Source organism: Anopheles arabiensis, chromosome 2, assembly GCF_016920715.1.
Source record: "Anopheles arabiensis isolate DONGOLA chromosome 2, AaraD3, whole genome shotgun sequence".
Classification (NCBI taxonomy): Eukaryota; Metazoa; Arthropoda; class Insecta; order Diptera; family Culicidae; genus Anopheles; species Anopheles arabiensis.
Window position 1 is genome coordinate 87,264,529 of NC_053517.1, and position 14,844 is coordinate 87,279,372.

Below are 14,844 nucleotides of genomic sequence, written 5' to 3' on the forward strand. Positions count from 1 at the left end.
AACACAAGGCATCATGGCTTTAATCGCTCCCTGGTTGCTGGTTGAGCCGATGGTTCGAGCATAACGGAGGGGGAGGAATTAAATATTGATAATCGTTGCTGAAGCTATTTCGTTCGTTAAAATTATTAACATTTAAATAAAATTGCACACAATGCCACAGTTGCCATTCGGCAACGAAACCGAAGCATTGAACAATGGGGAGGCAAGGTTATTGGGATTATTTTCGTGTGTATATAAATTACCCACCATGGCAGCAACACATAAAGATACAATAGCAGCGGCAGCAGCAGCAGCAGCAAGATGTAAAAAAAAAAATCCAACTGAACAAACAACCTTTAGCAAACACAACTGAAGGGTCGCACGGTAGTAAAGAGGCTGTTCGCATTCTCACCATCATCAATCAGGCTTAGACGATTCTTGGTAAATACACACACGCACACATAAAGCAAATAACAATCAACAAGAAAACAACAAAAAATGGAAACAAAAAATAATGATATTCTGTATGAGCGTGAGTGCGTAATATAAGCCAAGCATGCTTCTTTGCCATCAAGACACACACACACATATACAGAAACCAGCAGCAGGGAATTATTAGTCGGAAACATATTTATCAAGCGCCTGTGTAACACTACGGCCGCTCTTCTAGGTTCCAGATGTTGTTAAATTAATGTAATTGTTTCTCATCCAACAAGAAACAGACCACACCACCACCACCGAGGCACTTATTAACTCCGAGTGGTAAAAAATGAAAAAAAAACCTACATCTGCTACTAAAAAGCCATATATAACATACAGCACACAACAACACGCAGCCAAGATACGAATATAATTATTGCCCCCGGGTATATTCCGGGCAAACCGAGTGAACGTTGTACACGGGTGAAGAATTTAAAATCATACACTAGAAACTAAATTAAATCCTATACCAACCTCCCTCTGTACTACGTGCTTCCCCTATGCTTTCAATCTAATAAGCATTCTAATAAGCGCACTAATCCGGCATGTGTTTCTGTGTTTCCTTCGCAACTTGGTGCCGTCTCTTTTGCTTTTCCATTCGAGCAGCGTGCAGCGCGAAGCCCTGAAGCCAAGAACCATCATCATTCGGCACCCATTGTGCCCCCCCAGGCAGTGCGGGTATGATACCTTCAATACTTGGCTGGCTGGTTCCCGGGGGCAACTGGTTAATTGAAGTGAAATTTAGAATTATTAGATTCCATATCTAACAAAACGCAACCGCGACTGCGCTCCTGCCCCGCAAAAGCGCACCGATGAAATCACTTGACGAACTGGTAAACGCACCCACCACATGCCCTTTAACCGTGACGTGTCGAGGCGCTGACGAGGACTGACAAATATAGTACAGACACACACTTAGGTGGAATTTATATCGGTATATCGATGGAGGGGTTGCGCGTCGCTATCGGCGTCGTTTGATGCTCGATAGCACTAATTTGGGCTGTGAAATGCATATGAAAGGGTGTTGTTGCACAGCAATACTCCTCCTGCATTTCCGTATCCAAGACGCGAACGGAACAACAAAGCCATCCGACCGAGAAAGAGAAAGAGGGTTTTTAGAAAACAGGGCTGTCTGCCATGATGTAAAATCACAGCAGAGCACAGTGGGCACGCACCGTAGAAGTGGGATAAAAGTAATTGTTATTCAATACATGATTTCTTAGGTGCAATATAGAGCTGAACATGTAAATTTATCAAAATATTAATGTTTTAAGAAAATGTAACAAAAAATATAATTATTCTCCGAAAATTAATATCTCCCATAGATGTTCTTATTTGGCAGCGTAACGAATATACGGGGTTATACTTCATGTACTACGTACCCTGACTAATTTGAATTTGAAATTTGAATTTGAATTTGATCATGCCTGACCCTTGTAAAACGAATAAACTAGGTACAGACTTTCGGTGCTTTCTTGTATTCATTTAAGCGCAAGGAAAGATATAAACGGGTTAGAAGAAGTTACACTTTCATCGAACTGCCTCTTTCATATGGGTTTCTATTACCAGTAAGATCACGTCATGTCTTTTCCTGAAAACTGTTACTCTCTCAGCTACTTATTTGCGTAGTGACCATCTTTTAATGAACTAAAGTTATAATAAAATAATGCTTAAATTTGGTACATTTGGCTTGCTAGCAACATTCTCAAATATCGATGATCTATCATCACGTCGTCATAGTTGATGATCACATTCGATGATGGCTAATTTCTTCACAGGCATTTTGTTTCGCTGTAAAGCTTTGACGTGGTACACATGATGCTACGATGTTTTGCGATGTTAAAATTTGGCAACATGTCAAAGATACATGATTGATAAAATGTAGAGGAAGTAATGCACACTATACTCTTTAAGCAACTGAGATATTTGTATACGTATTTTTGTTTAGAAAAGACTAAAACAAGTTATGTTGAATTTTTCAAAGACTAAAGACTCCTCTAATCTCTATCTCAATAACCCATACGACCTGGAAACTGAAATATAGTATTTTTCTTATCATAGTTGGATACTGTAGATTACATTGTTTTTTTTATGGATTAAAGAAATACGATAATTATTTTTTGGACTTTCATCCCGAAAGCTGCCCACTGTGCAGAGCAAGGGTTCAAGCGTCGAACGGGAGGTTAGAAGGCTCAGCTGGTAGCAACTACGCCTGTCGGCTTAGTGTGATACCATGTCTTGGCTCTATCGTGTGATCCCCAAACACATTGCGTCGAAAAGTTACAAACAAATATAATAAAGATAAATTGTATGTGAAACGCAATTCTTCGTAACCGCCCGCTTCGACCCCTTCAAATGTTGCCTCCCAAAAAATCCCCCTAACGACAGCAATACAAAGGAGCTGCTATGTGTAGAATGTGTTATAAAATCACGTTAAAAAGTTATGTAAGTCGTACTTTTATATACATTGTAGTACAACACTGTTTTGGTTTGGGCATTTTCCTATGTATGCTTCTTGTGCATCCTTCCATCTCTCGACGCGCGTCCGCCCGAACTCGTTCGTAAGCTATTTTAATTTTATGCTTTCCTCCCAAACCCATCGACATGAATGAGGGTTGAGGTAGAAGAAGGGAACTCAGTCGTCAACGTACAACCGGTATGACAGCAGGATGATACACACACATAACCGAGAGGAGCCGGGAGGGGGTATGGTCGGGGAGATAGAAAGAGAGAGAGAGAGAGAGAGAGTACCAGAAACCGAAGGGAGTGTGTGTGAGAGAGAGAGAGCCACTCCGTTGGATAATATAATGATATTATTTTAAAATTTAATTATCTCATTGAACCAGCCCAAGCAATAGCGCGCGGCTCGGAGGCACAATGCCGAGCGTGATGGAGTAATGTGATGGGAGAGAAGTGGTTCCTGAAATGAGGAGAGAGGGACAAGCAGTGCTGTCCTCAAACCTCATACTCGGCGGCGCATTTGCGGACGAAACTGGAAACCGAAAGCTAAGATGCGAACAAATTGTGGCCACGGCACACTCAAAAAAGGAAGGCAACAAAGAAACACTGTTATAATACGACTACTTCTATATAGTATATAAAATCGTTTCCGTTCCAGAAATATCCATAGCCATCAACATCACCACCATCATCATCATCATGAGCGACGTCATTCCGACTCAAGCCCTGCGCCACCACCTACCTTCCCGACGCCCCAATCGATGTCATTTGCCAGCACGTACAACATTAATGGCATCATAAAATGATAACGATGAAATAATGCAAAGAAACAAACGAACATTTTACAGCACCGGCATTATATCCCAGAGCGAGAGTGAGAGAGAGAGAGAGAGAGAGAGAGAGAACGAGAGAGCGCACAGAGTGCAGCTCACTTCCAGCTCCGACGACCTCACTGTGCCCCGAGTAGCAGCAAAATGTTCAACATTCTTGGGAGGTTTCGGCCGTTGGAAAACTTTGCAGGTCCTGGAATCGACGCTGGAACGACAGGCGACGAACTTCTAGTACCCACCAACCTCCTGGCGGTGGTCAGTATGAAAAATCAATACTATCCTTCTTACATCTGGCGATGGATCCTTCTACCCCCCCTTCCCGGAGGACGCATCAGGTGACCACGCATCATCAAGGTCGACGCAAGGCTCTACAGAGCAGTGCAACGGAATCAACCCGATTGTGCATCGAAGGGGAGAGAGCTGCTACTATTCTTTTCGGCAATCCCTGAATCCCTTTCCCCGACCGGCAACAAGCGAACGAGTGAAAACAGTGTGCAGTCAAGCGGCAGACGTGGATGTGTATATGTATTTGGTGCGAGAGAACAGACAGCACACACCACCAAACATTGCAAGTGGCAGGACTCGCTCTCGCGTGAGTTCAAAATGTATGTTTGAAGCCGTGCCATTCGTCCGTGCCGTCCGCGTGCCGTCTGAGAGCTTTCTCGCCGACATTCCAGTGGCTAGCCCATACCTCACCACTGTCGGCATATCGCCCGGTCAGGCTGGTCTGGCTGAGTAGGGGGTCAGCAGTAATTATTCACGATAGGGGATGTGGGGGGCGTTGGGTTGAGTTCGGAAATCAACACGATGATTGCAGTGGACTCAAGTTTTGCAGCATTAAGTTTCAGCACACTCTGGAACAACTGACGAGCCCTAGCAGCAGCAGCAGCAGCATAGCTCAGCTATCGTCGTCCTTGAACCCCAGTCCTCATTCCCCCGCATACCTCTCCCCCAGCAGTATAAGCTACAGTGCTCCAGTCGCATCTTGGGCCATGGAGCATGTAAGAAAGTTGTTTAAAACTAATGCTTAACATTCCGGTGGGGTGAGGCGAGCTAATTTCAAAAGAGCCGCATTTGATTATGCATTGTTTCGGTACGGTGATAAACCGGGTAGATGGCAAGGAGTGAGAGGTTATGCATTATATGGAGAGAAAAAAAGAAAATATTTTCCATTCCTCTTGATAGCTAGCCATGATTCCAGCAACCAAGTCAACTGTGTGTGTGTGTCTGTATGTGCGGTAACGGATGTTCAAAACAACTCACACCGAAAGCTTCCGAACGAAAGTCTACGAATAGTACGATAAAAGATGTCCCCCCCCATCTCTTCCCTCACAGGAAGAAGTAAAAGCTTGTTTATCGTTTTAATAGTAAAAGAAAAAATAAACAAAACCCATCCTCAAAACATCCGGAAAGCAATCGAAGTGCGAAATCACTTCCGATCTCCACCGAACAGACACACGCACAAACACTTACACTACTCGCCGCTAGATGGCATCACTTGCCGGGCGAGCACGTGGTGAACACGCTTTCACAGAGATTGAGCGAAAGCGAGAGAGAGAGCGAGCGTGACAGGATCGTGGAAATTGCGCCGAAATGTGCGTGACCAACCGGGGGCGGTAGCGATGCGGTACGAATGGCAAAAGGTAGGATGGGGCGGGAAGGCGGGAGCAGTGTGGAAATGAATGACGGGCTTATTATAGCAATCGAAAGGGGACCCACGAACGGGGCAGATGTGATGAAATGCGCGGACAAGGGAACTGACCGGGCGGGTTTCGGGGAGAGGGGGGGTTTGGGGTCGCATTAAATGGGAATAACGTTCATTATTTGCTGTAATAAATATAGATAGTTACATTTCTGTGAGCGCTTGTGCCCATGCTCCGCAGTGGCAACGAGCTGGGATGGGACAATTTCGGAAGCATATATACCGACCCCTCCTCCGACAATAGTTAAACAAGGTACGTCCCTCCTATGCGGCCCTAACCGATAATGCCGGTAGGTGGTGGTGGTGGTGGTGGCGGCGACCGAAATAACACTTACCGGGAGAGCTTAATGTAAAATCAATACTAGTAATCAAAGCGAGAAATGAACTGACATTTTCAAAACCGGATCCTAGCAAGGATGGAACAACAACGCGGGACGGGCGTTATAAGCGCCAGCAGAAGAAGATGGAGCCACACTTAGGACGACATTAGAGGAAAGTGTGTGGCTCGAGTCGTCGTCGTCGTCGTCGTCGGTGCTGCTGCTGTTGCTGTTGCTGCTGATGGCACTAAACCAATAGAGAAACTTTAAGCTTACGCGACGGATGAGTTAACAAATGGCAAGAACCAGAACGGAGAGAGACAGAGAGAGTGAGAGAGGTCGGAGGGGGGTAAAAGTGTAATCACCATGTACAATGGCAGCCTTGCCTAACGGAGGGCACAGGAAGATAAGCGCTTAATTTTGTTTAATTTCCGAACCGAGAAAACTCCGAAACGAACAAACACGCCGTCGTCGTCGTCGAGTGAGATTGGCACCCAAGGGGCGGTGGTGGTGTGTAAATGAGGGTGAGGTTCTTTCCACCCCTCCAAAAAAGGGGAGACATCGTTCGGTTAAAAGAGAGAGTGTGTGAGAGATTTATAGAGGGAGAGCGAGAGAGGATTGAAGGGAGCTTTCGGCGAGAGCAATCAAAGAGACGTGAACTTTTGTGCTGAGCGTAGACGGGAGAGCAGAAGCCGTTGAGATGAAGCTGGAACCGATTATTGCTACCGGCAGGAAAAGTGTGGGAAACCCTCGGGCAAGGAGCGAGAGTGAAACGCAAAGAAAACAACCGAAAGAGAGGCAACGGCTACGGTAGAGCGAGAGCGAGCGATAGGGTCCTAACCGAAGGACGAGAACCAACAACGGGCGGGGGGGTGGGTGGCATGATAAAATCAGTAAAATTGCACCAGTACTCTAACAACCCCTATTTCGGGGCAGAGAAGACCGGGTCCAAACGGGGGGAGGACTGTTGATAAGGGAGAAAGGGGCATGAATAAATGAGATAAATATAAATTTATGTGTAATATGAAATGTTTTATGCAAAAGGGTTTATACGACGTCGAACGAACGAACGACTGGCAGCGGCAGCAAATAGCTTTCTACTAACGAACTGGTACTCTCGTTAGGAAAGATGACGGATGTATGCATATATAGGGTGATTCGGACACAAAATTGAGGTTTTATGTTATGTTGGTACACGAATTTTAACAGTTTTTACCACAAGAGTTTGTGTTCGGAAGAGAGAAAAAGGTTCGTTTTCAATGTCTAGCTTGAAATTTGAGCGGATATTCTATCGTTTTCTTTGTGGTAACACGGACTGATCAATAATGTTCGCTTTCTAACCCAACAAGAACAAAGCCATATACATTTCTACATATTTTACATGATCCTGATGCTGAAGGACACGAAAGAAAAAATAGGATTGGAACCGAATCGAAAGCGTCTGCGACACAATAGCCACAGAGAGTACTATGAATCACATCCCAAAAGCGAATGTCAGAGAAAGGTCATTTAAAACAAGAAAAGGTTAGTAAGAATGGCCATAAAGAACAAAGGATTAGGACAGGAAGAGAGAGCATTAAGTTACAATACATTGATATACACTAGCATTATTGTTACATGATTTGTAGCCGTTGAAACAGGACCTTAAAAGCGGAGAAGGATAAAGAGCAAGTGCCGGTTATCATAATTTAAGACTTTTCATTCAAACTTTTCCAACACACTAGAAGCTTGTTATATTCTGATCGTGTTGCGCCCTACACCCTGTGCCATAATGTTACTGTAACGTCTGTGGCGTTGTTGTTAATGCCCTCTGCTTCTCCTGGCACACAACAAGCCGAACCGAAAAAGATAACACTAAATGAGCCAATTCCATGCTTGAACGGGGAACGATTTTATAGAAAACACGTACACCGGCAGGGACCAGCAGGGCCAGTAGAGTGCTGTAAACGTTGGAGGTTTTAATTAAAACCATAGTATAGAATTATTACCCTTGCTTACACACACACACACACACACACACACACACACACTCTCCTATCAACACCCAGCGGGCCAATTGTCTGGACTGTTTTGCACTATGTGCACATACACACACGCGCAGGCAGCAAAAAGGAAGGCTCCTTGAACCCTTTTTCGAGCCGTACACATACATAGAGCGGTGCTGCTTGATTGCGATGGTTTGATTGCATAGCTATAAAACTGGGTTAAATATTAACTTGGAGCAGGGGTTGATTCCTCTGGTAGAGCAGAGCGCACTATGCGTTGAACCGCGATCTGTCTGCGCCTGTGCAGTGGGCTAGCGGAGCCAGTGTGCGATCTGGAAGGTACACTTTTACGATTTAATATTTTTATTTTCTCACCTTACTCTGGTGGCAAAAGTAAGTGCAACCGGCAGCACTAGCCAAGGCCAAGTCGCGTTCAAAATGAGCAACATTGAAATTTTTTGCTTCCTCTGCTGCCTCTCAACTAGTGATGGGAAAAATGAAGATTTCGTCGGAATTGATTCCGGCTAGCTCTGAAGTTTTCTGCAATCGATTCCGGATAATAGGTCCGGAACCAGTTTTCGGAATCGGATCCGAAATTTGCTCCGATATTGGTTCTGAAATCGGCTCAGGAAACGGCTCTGAATTCGAAATCGGTTCCGGAATTGGCTCCGGAATTAAAATCAGCTCCGGCATCGGAATTGGCTCCGAAATCAAAATTAGCTTCTAAACGGAGTCGGTTTTGGCATCTCCATAGGAATGGGCGTTTGGGTCCAATGATGCTAAGTATTGATAGCCGAAAAAAATCAAATTTATATGATCCATGATCATTGAGATGTTCGGACTGATTTCGCTTCTGAAATTTCTTGTTTCAATTCAAGAAACAAATCTCATTCCGGAGCTAATTCCATTTCTGGAGTCAATTCTGACTCCGTTACCGGAGCAAATTACGATTCTCAGGTCGATTCCGATTCCGGAGCCAATTGTGATTACGGAGCCGATTGTGATTCTGGAGTCGATTGGGATTCCGATACCGGAGCCGATTCTGATTCCGTAGCCGACTTCGGAATCGGCTCTGGGAGTCGACTCTGGAATTGGTTTCGGAATCGACTCTGGAATCGAAATCGATTCCAGCATCGGAATTGGATCCGGAATTGATTCTGAACGCGGAATCGCGATCGGGCAGGTCCGATTCCGAGCTCCCACCACTACTCTCAAGGCCCCCGGAGCACTAATAAGGTCAATGGCAACTCGCACGGCCTAATCCCTCTCTACACCTTATTCGCTATACATAATTCGTACTTTAGTTCACGATCTTTTAACAAAGGTTTTTGTGTTAAAAACGCAGTCGAAATGGCTTGAAAGAAACGGTGGAAGTAAGGTAAAAGACCAAAATTATTGAAACACAAAGAAACAGAGCTCAGACCAGAACATTCCAAAAAGGCACACGAAGCAATAAAATAAGACTTTGCTCGCTCTTCGTATTTTATAAATAGCGGTAAAATCTCTTCCGTCCGCTCGGTTACGCGGGCCTGAAAATCAGGTTAAGCAAAGAGAAACCCCCACCAACAATAAAAAAGGAAAAATAAATTTCACTCAACTGCTGCTGCTGCTAATTCCATGGTTTTCTAAGCTAACAATAAATTCATATTTAGAAGCTCAGCCTAAATCTATGGCCCGTTTTGATGCTATAAAGAATGATAATTAGGACGATGCGTGATACAATGCGATAAATTGGATAAGCAAACGGAATGAAACCAAAGAAGGAAAAGGAAAAAAGTTTCTAGCGATAAATTCCGAAATTAAAATCCCAGAGCACACATATATGTATACACTTTTGTGTTGTGTGCTGGTAGTAGCTTAGAATTGGTAAAATTGTGCGCCGTAATCGCTTTTAACGACAAACGGAAAAGTAATAAGCTTGCACAAGGCGAAAATGAGCGCTCACATGTGGAAAGAGAGACGAAAGAGAGAGAGAGAGAGAGAAGAATGAATGGGATGCAAAAGGAGAAAAATCAACACCTCTATACAAATGGAACAAATACAAAGTTCGGCTTTTGAAGGAAACGAAGCAAATAAAACAAGGGAACAGCACCGGAGGGTGAAAGAATAACAAAAGAGATAACACATATACACGTCGAATACGAAAATGAAACACACAGCAAAGAGGGAAGAAGCAAGCAACAAGGGGGAAAAAACATATAATAACAATAATTTAAAGCATGTGCGCAGTAGTGCTGCTGCGGGCCTGGGCAGGCAAAAGCCGAAAGATAAACAGAGAACTGAATTGTTTAAAAATAAATATACCCACATAAATATTGTACCGGCTAGCCCCGGCAAACTGTGTGTTAGCAAAAGCACGGAAGGGAAAGATGCACAAGAAATAATAAAAATTGTGAAACTTATAAACATTCCTGCTGCCGGCTTGAATAATGGGAGAGAATTTTTCATCTCCGCAAGAAACATAAATTTTTGGTAACAAAAACGAGTAAAATGGGAAAGAGGAAATCATTATTAAGCAAGCGAAAGAATTCTTAGAAAATTAAGCGCGCCATTCTGTCCCGTCCGGCCGTCCGGCGTCCGGTGTGTTAAAAGCGATCCAAAGCGACCCCACGAGCGAAATTAAGATCGTGCTTCTGCAGAAAATCGTGCGCGCGCGGCGGGTCCTTGTGCGCCCCTGCAATTAACAGTCCAAAATTTGCCATAAAAATGGAAGATTGAAAATTTTTCTAAGATCTGAACGCCGTAAAAGATATAAAATGCAGGTACCTTCTTTATAAATTAGAAGCGACGAGACAAAGAGAGAGAGAGAGAGAGAGAGAGAGAGAGAGAGAGAGAGAGAGAGAAGGAGAGGATTTAAGGTGAATGGTTCCCTCTTTGCCGGAGGAGCAGCCGCCGATAGCCCTAAAGAAGGCGCCACACAACAGCATGCGAGGCAGGAGAGAGAAGCCGAAGCACCCCGAAACGTCAAAAACAAAGGCAAATATAATTGAGCGAAAAACACAAAATTATTGTTATGAAAAAGAAAAACTTTTAATACGGCCCCATAAAACGTACCGAAACGAACCAACACTCGAACCAACCAAACCCACCACCACCACCAGCAATCAAATGGCGATGGTGGTGGGAAAGAAGAGCGGCGGCAAAACCGCGCCGTGGTATATAATTGTGTGCGGGGCAGGCACCACCAGTCGTTGTAAAAATGATCCAGCCAGCCGACGACGGTGGGTGCTATAAAATAAAAATACTTTTTCATCTTCCCGCCACGGTCCCACATCTAGCCCTACACCCACGCACCTCGCGGCCATCCCGATAAAATGGAGCCAGATATAACCTACACACACCTCTCGCTCTCTCTCTCTCTCTCCTTGGTTTAAGAAATAAAGGAAACAAAATATAAATATAATCTCAACAAGACGACTACGGCTGCACCCAGCAATGAAACAACAACACACACCAACGGAAATACTAACGAATTTTAATGCGTGTGCTTGGCCGTTTCGTGTTTCATATAAAAAGCTGGAGCGCGGGACGACGACGGGCGGGGGTTGGTTGGTTGGGTGAAACTGAGATAAAAACTCCCCGCGCCAAGAGTGAGCGAGCACGCACCAGCAAATAGATAAGGAAGGAAAAACGGGGTCGGGGAGGAAGTAGAGCAGCGGAGGGAAGGAAGGGATTCCATAACAATAACAATAAAAATAAATGAAAACAGAAAACAACCGAAAATAGCAATGGAAAAAGACGATTAAAGGAGCACACTGTGCTGATGGGATATGGATCGCAAAAGGGGCGAAAGGGAGAGGACGGGTGGCCCGGGGGGCGCGTTAACAGCAAGCAAGCGGGGAAAAGTTGTTAAATGAGTAAACTAAATAAAATAAAACCTGCACACATACACACACACACATAAAGCGAGCTTGCGACAGATGCTGAGCCCTGCGATCGTATATGATCGAAAGTGGGGGCGAGACGCGGAGAGCGGAAAGGGACAGACAGCACGATAAAGATGGATTGATAGGATCGTTAAAGCGGGAGGGGGGGGGGGGGGCGAGGGGGATAAATGGTGGAAATATAGCAAGCAAATAAATATAAAATTCGATGCGAAATAAGAAAATGAGATTCCGCCCATTTGGTCGCATCGTCGTCGTCACCATCCAACTGCTGAGCGCCATAAACGGAAACTTCGACAACTGTCGGTGCACTAGAGCGAGGTTCGAGGCCAGAGTTTACGGGTTTAGCAGTGTAATTATTCCACTGCAATTTAAAATAACAAAAAAAAAGAAAGGAATAGCGAAACAGTAAAAGCAAACTAATAATGATCGCAATCATTCGAATCGGTCCTCGTCCTCGGCGTGCATGTGCAGGACACAGACAGATGGCGCCGCCTGAACGGCCTGCTGCTGCTGGTGCTGCTTCTGCTCCTGAACGATAGATGGGTTGGTCCTTCCCGCATCATATAGCAGGTTATTAGGCAGGATAAAAAGGACTAATAAAAGAGGAACCTCATTTCGGTCGAGATAAAGCGAAGCGAAATGATCGCTCGGGTGATTAGTTGCGCATTGGACGGGGAGGGGTATGAAAATAAGGCTCTTTCAAATAACCAGCTAAAGGCCAGTAAAATTCGATCGTATAAACAGCCGTTAAGTGTCTAATTAAAGCGAAAGTAGCGTAACGTTCATTATTTTTAATTACGATACAGTTTGAAAGCGGCGGCGCGGGGCATGTGGATGATGCAGTTTTGCTTATTGTATTCAATCGAAGCAACTAACAGTTGGGATGCGGACGACCACACTAAGGTTAATACGCATCTATATTGGTGCTCTGCTGCAATTTAGGTCAACACCCACGGAGAACTATTTGAGGGTTCATTTTCCCTCCCACAAGAAGACTAAACAAACGAGCAACTGACTGTTTCGGAAATAACTGAAACTCCTCTGAGCTTCCCATTCAGCGTCAAATCTTGAGATTCAAGTTCCTAGAACAGTAAACACATCGTGTCTTGGTCGGAGATCGCCACTAATAACTATTCCTAAAAATACAGTACAAAACACGCTGCGTATGGAAATATATACGCACTCCGCATACAGAATTAAAACGCAACCCAACGAAACCCGATGCCAGAAAATATAACTTTGACACCTCCGTGGGATAAAATAAATATAAAAGCTGAGAAAACAGAGAAACCTAAAGCAGAAAAGAAAGAAAACACAAAGCAAATGGAATATCCATGTTGAACACAAAGCTGTTTGGAATGAAGGTGAAAGAAACAGTGTGCTAGAGAGTAAGAGAATGGAAGAGAGCGAAGAAGATGAAAAATTTACATATTTTAAAGCAAGTGAAAAAAAGATATGGAAATGTAAAAATAATAAAAACTTAAAATAATAAAAATACCGTGCCGACTGTCACAAAACCGTCCGAAAGAACCGTCCTAGTAGAACGACCGAATTCCCCGCATAAGGCACGGGTAGATAACGAAAGGACTGATTAAATTTAATCATGCACTGCTGCAAGACGACATTAAAAAATATAACGACGAATATAAGAAAAATCCTTATTCACACACACTCCCATTCAATGCTAAACCTGCGCGCACACAGCACAGAGAGACTAACTTCACCGTGACTACACCCTCAAACACACGCCGCACCGCACCGTTCGAGTTGCCAAGTCAGCTAAAACGATAAAACGTCGTAAGCGAACAGTAGAGTGAAATAATAAAAAAATACAGCGTAAAATAAAGTTTAATTCATGGGATGTTATAAAGTTTTACGAGTTTTATCCCTGGCACACCGCGCATCACCACCGCCACCACCACGCGCGTTTGGTTCGTCCTTCCCGTGTCGCTGCCCATCTCGTTTGCGTGGCTCTTTCTCTCTCTCTCTCCCTCACACACAAACTTTTATGCCGGTACGAGGCGATAAAGTGCCGGTGCCTTGCGCCGCCACCGCTACTGCTGCTGGCCTACGGTGTGTCCTCGTGGCGGAAGATGAGGACACTTTGGCCATAAAAAAGACGAAAAGCCAGAAGCGACCGTGCGATAAGTGTCGATTGAGCGGGAGGGCTGGCGATGAACAAGAGAGAGAGAGAGAGAGTGACAGAAAATAAAGCCGGGAAAGTGCGGGAATATGGAAAAGGGGAAGGTGGAGGGGGAAATTGGCTACACACCTTTCGTGCATCCTTCGGCACGCAGAATCGTACGGATTTTAATGGTTTTATCGACGGCGCGGGTTTACGAAAGCAGTTTCTCCCGTACAAGTGCACCGGTATCGCTCCCTCCCGGCGCATACAGGCTGGTGTTGCTGAAGGAGAACCAACAGCGCTTTTGTGTTTCGCGCTCTTCAACAAAAATCCACTCTGATGCACCTTTTTAAGGTTATTTTTAAAGTGAGTACAGGTTTGTGCGAGATTATGATGCTGCCATCGAATTGCTTCACTTGGGGGGAAAAATCGATCGGTGGCAATCGGACTCTTTTTGCGCCAAATCAGCTTTTTCTTTTCTGCAATACCGAAAGATGAAAATTATGACAGATTTGTGTTCAAAAAAGGATTTTGCACGTATCGAGGTCATTGCTTGCTTTGTATACCATTATTTGTCTTTCCCGTATATTTACAGAAAAAGCTATAAATGTACGCTACACGCATACAATGCGCGCGGTAAGGCAAGAAGGAAAGCCCAAACAATGCCTGTGTAGATGATCGATGGTAATTGCAGCGAAACAAGCCATCAAGCCCATCAAACGAGATTTCCCTTTTTATGTTTACAAATTCTGATCGTACGTGCAAACGCACGGCCATCGCGCAAAACATAGCAGCGTTCTGCTCCGACGTCGTTGCACGCAGCAGCACCGCGATCGTACGCAAAGACGAATCTTCTCACAGTCCTACACCCTCATCGTGGGCTGTTGTTGGTTTTGCATGAGCATGTGAAATAGAAAATTACCATCGGTAACGTAACCATATCGCAAAAGGGCAACATGTTTTATAGATGGATATTAAAAGCTGCAGTGCAATACGCGATCGTACTCGGGCGGATGTGCAGGAACGCAATCTTTGCTATTGCTAACGGTTTGCGCTGATGTTATTCTATGGTCATGCCT

At 44.5% G+C, this 14,844-nt stretch overlaps 1 protein-coding gene across 1 annotated transcript in view; it reads right to left on the bottom strand.

Annotated features, from left to right (window-relative positions):
• Positions 1 to 14,844, bottom strand: part of LOC120908613 (putative uncharacterized protein DDB_G0291608) — a 79,044-nt gene that overhangs the window by 62,372 nt on the left and 1,828 nt on the right. The gene's annotated exons all lie outside the window — the stretch shown is intronic.